At 39.8% G+C, this 4,323-nt stretch overlaps 1 protein-coding gene across 1 annotated transcript in view; it reads right to left on the bottom strand.

Moving 5' to 3' along the window:
- Positions 1-3,096: 3,096 nt before the first annotated feature.
- PSME4 (proteasome activator subunit 4) overlaps positions 3,097-4,323 on the bottom strand; it is a 228,326-nt gene continuing 227,099 nt past the window's right edge. The window contains exon 47 of the mRNA XM_069768879.1: positions 3,097-3,953. The gene's annotated coding sequence lies outside the window, so the exon portion shown is untranslated. The remainder of the gene's footprint in view (positions 3,954-4,323) is intronic.

Here is a 4,323-nt window from a genome sequence, read left to right as displayed (position 1 = left end):
CATGCCTCATCGAGTCCTGAGGAGCATAGAGCATTTGCGATGTATGTATTGTCATCGTGCATGCAGCCTTCCAGTAGCGCTACAACGCATTGGAGCCCTGCCCGCCCACACATCTCAACTACGCCAATTACTCCTCAAACCTTTTTGAGTACCCACTGTGGCGTATTCAAGAAATGTGGGTACCACTAAGGTTTGCATGTGTTATGTTTGGGGGTATTTTGATGCTGTGGATTGAAGGTGTGGCATTTATAAAAAAAAAAAAATCAGGCATATATTCATTAAAAATTTTGTCCATGAATGATTTTCAGGTCAGTGGTTCAGAAAAAACATAAATAAATAATAAAAAAAAACAATGAGTAGGTTGTACTAATAAAGAGAATGCATTTGCAGGACCCTGGTTCAGTGGCCATATCAGTATTCTGTGATCGCCGGACAGGCACCCTTATCTAGTTCTGCCGACATTCCAGGTGCCTCTTCCGATTTGTAGGCCCAGCACGAGTCACGAGTGTGACGATCATGGTGCGTATAATAATTTATAAGCCGTCTCGTTATTAGCAGCATATCCCCAGTGTAAATAGGACATGTGCTGCCAATAACATAGTAACATAGTAACATAGTTAGTAAGGCCGAAAAAAGACATTTGTCCATCCAGTTCAGCCTATATTCCATCATAATAAATACCCAGATCTACGTCCTTCTACAGAACCTAATAATTGTATGATACAATATTGTTCTGCTCCAGGAAGACATCCAGGCCTCTCTTGAACCCCTCGACTGAGTTCGCCATCACCACCTCCTCAGGCAAGCAATTCCAGATTCTCACTGCCCTAACAGTAAAGAATCCTCTTCTATGTTGGTGGAAAAACCTTCTCTCCTCCAGACGCAAAGAATGCCCCCTTGTGCCCGTCACCTTCCTTGGTATAAACAGATCCTCAGCGAGATATTTGTATTGTCCCCTTATATACTTATACATGGTTATTAGATCGCCCCTCAGTCGTCTTTTTTCTAGACTAAATAATCCTAATTTCGCTAATCTATCTGGGTATTGTAGTTCTCCCATCCCCTTTATTAATTTTGTTGCCCTCCTTTGTACTCTCTCTAGTTCCATTATATCCTTCCTGAGCACCGGTGCCCAAAACTGGACACAGTACTCCATGTGCGGTCTAACTAGGGATTTGTACAGAGGCAGTATAATGCTCTCATCATGTGTATCCAGACCTCTTTTAATGCACCCCATGATCCTGTTTGCCTTGGCAGCTGCTGCCTGGCACTGGCTGCTCCAGGTAAGTTTATCATTAACTAGGATCCCCAAGTCCTTCTCCCTGTCAGATTTACCCAGTGGTTTCCCGTTCAGTGTGTAATGGTGATATTTATTCCCTCTTCCCATGTGTATAACCTTACATTTATCATTGTTAAACCTCATCTGCCACCTTTCAGCCCAAGTTTCCAACTTATCCAGATCCATCTGTAGCAGAATACTATCTTCTCTTGTATTAACTGCTTTACATAGTTTTGTATCATCTGCAAATATCGATATTTTACTGTGTAAACCTTCTACCAGATCATTAATGAATATGTTGAAGAGAACAGGTCCCAATACTGACCCCTGCGGTACCCCACTGGTCACAGCGACCCAGTTAGAGACTATACCATTTATAACCACCCTCTGCTTTCTATCACTAAGCCAGTTACTAACCCATTTACACACATTTTCCCCCAGACCAAGCATTCTCATTTTGCGTACCAACCTCTTGTGCGGCACGGTATCAAACGCTTTGGAAAAATCGAGATATACCACGTCCAATGACTCACCGTGGTCCAGTCTATAGCTTACCTCTTCATAAAAACTGATTAGATTGGTTTGACAGGAGCGATTTCTCATAAACCCATGCTGATATGGAGTTAAACAGTTATTCTCATTGAGATAATCCAGAATAACATCCCTCAGAAACCCTTCAAATATTTTACCAACAATAGAGGTTAGACTTACTGGCCTATAATTTCCAGGTTCACTTTTAGAGCCCTTTTTGAATATTGGCACCACATTTGCTATGCGCCAATCCTGCGGAACAGACCCTGTCTCTATAGAGTCCCTAAAAATAAGAAATAATGGTTTATCTATTACATTACTTAGTTCTCTTAGTACTCGTGGGTGTATGCCATCCGGACCCGGAGATTTATCTATTTTAATCTTATTTAGCCGGTTTCGCACCTCTTCTTGGGTTAGATTGGTGACCCTTAATATAGGGTTTTCATTGTTTCTTGGGATTTCACCTAGCATTTCATTTTCCACCGTGAATACCGTGGAGAAGAAGGTGTTTAATATGTTAGCTTTTTCCTCGTCATCTACAACCATTCTTTCCTCACTATTTTTTAAGGGGCCTACATTTTCAGTTTTTATTCTTTTACTATTGATATAGTTGAAGAACAGTTTGGGATTAGTTTTACTCTCCTTAGCAATGTGCTTCTCTGTTTCCTTTTTGGCAGCTTTAATTAGTTTTTTAGATAAAGTATTTTTCTCCCTATAGTTTTTTAGAGCTTCAATGGTGCCATCCTGCTTTAGTAGTGCAAATGCTTTCTTTTTACTGTTAATTGCCTGTCTTACTTCTTTGTTTAGCCACATTGGGTTTTTCCTATGACCTTCTACACGCACAGAACAATTGTAAGAACGACTGTACTGTGCATAGAGAATGCTCAGCGACATGACTAAAGACTAGTAAACTACAGGCAAAAAGCGGATTGGCAGTGGTTAAGCGCCCTGGGTAGACATGCCCCAAAAATGTAGACTCTGCAAAGGTATATATGTGGTTTTAATCACAGCTGAATAAGTGATTGAATTTTATACACCAAGTGCTGGAATTTTATCTACTTTTTGGATTGACACCTTGTTTCGGGGACATGATGCACCTGACAACAGGATAATAACTGATGACCTTACAACACGCAAGCTGTATACCCACTTTTTGTCTTCTGGTTATTGATACATTTTTTGTGGGCACTGAAAACAATGAAATGTTCCAATTTGTAGCAAATGCAATAATAAACGTCCCCCTTTTTAACGGCATCCAGAAAAGTCACAAATAAAGAAAACGAAGGTTAGAAACAATCAGTTTATTGGGTTTTAAAATAAACTAAGTGTACATTTGAAAGAAGGGATTTGGCACTACGCTATACCGTGGTTACACCTGTGTGCTGAGTGCTGGTAAATCCTGCACCGGGTCTCCGCTGTGCTTCATGGTGTCACCGGGTCACTTGCTCAGCAGGTAGGCAATAAAAATAACAGCATTCCTTCAAGGAACACAGTACACATCTTTACAGAGGGAAGATGAGTTTGCCAAAATGAGAATTATCTCCATGTATAAAGTACCTTGCTAAAAATGTCACCTAGTAACATATCAGCAGCAGGAATATCGCACACAAAAAAAAAACTGCAAAAAAAATGCAGGTGTTATGTATGTCTGTCTGTGTGTAAATACATATTCACATGATATACACACACAGATATGATACAGTAAATAAAAATCAAGTGCTTTAAACTAAGAGCAAAATAAGGAAATAATTTAAAAACAAGTATATGGCATGTCACCTGACAAAGCTGAAACCTAGCACATCTGTCTGCAGAGCTGCTCCTTACAAACCAGTCCTGTCATTTCATGTAAAAGGTTGCAACCTGTACAATGTTTTACTACTGTTTCTACATTTTATACAGTTATTTAACACATCCGGAAAAAAAAAAAAATAAAAATAATATTAAGTCTTATTGAGTCTTTGTGGTGCGTGGCAAAAAAGCCAGTTATTAATGTCTTTCTGTATTTTGATAAATCAAATGTTTTTTAAGCACACGTGTCATCCATCCTGGAAAATCGCCCAATGCTTCAAGCACGGGCAACTGGGTGCCCCACATTAAAACTTCTAAGTTGAGTCTGAGTCGTTCACATCACACAGATTTTTCCCTGGGGGGGGAAACAAAACATATTAATGTATTTAAAAGTAAAATCTGTTATAGTAATACAAAATAAACTATTTCACTGCATAGTGACACCAAAGAGCAGCAATCTACAGATCTAGCACATGTTGCATGGACTCCGAAAACACAGCAGGGGGTTATCCCGCCACAATAGGTTGACGTTGGTTAATAGCTTGTACAATGGTAAATGGGTTGGCCACTACTTTATAAGACCCTTTCATGTGAGTTAATTGCCATAGATAAGCAGGTTACTCAACACCTAACTTTCCCAAATCCTCCTGTAACCTGAGCTACTCTCCTGGTCACATCTATGGCTAAGAATCTACTGACTTCCTGTGGGGTCATGTCAAAATTTC

The sequence above is a fragment of the Ranitomeya imitator genome, chromosome 5, assembly GCF_032444005.1.
Source record: "Ranitomeya imitator isolate aRanImi1 chromosome 5, aRanImi1.pri, whole genome shotgun sequence".
In the NCBI taxonomy this organism is placed as follows: Eukaryota; Metazoa; Chordata; class Amphibia; order Anura; family Dendrobatidae; genus Ranitomeya; species Ranitomeya imitator.
This window is presented reverse-complemented; position numbering and strand designations above follow the sequence as displayed.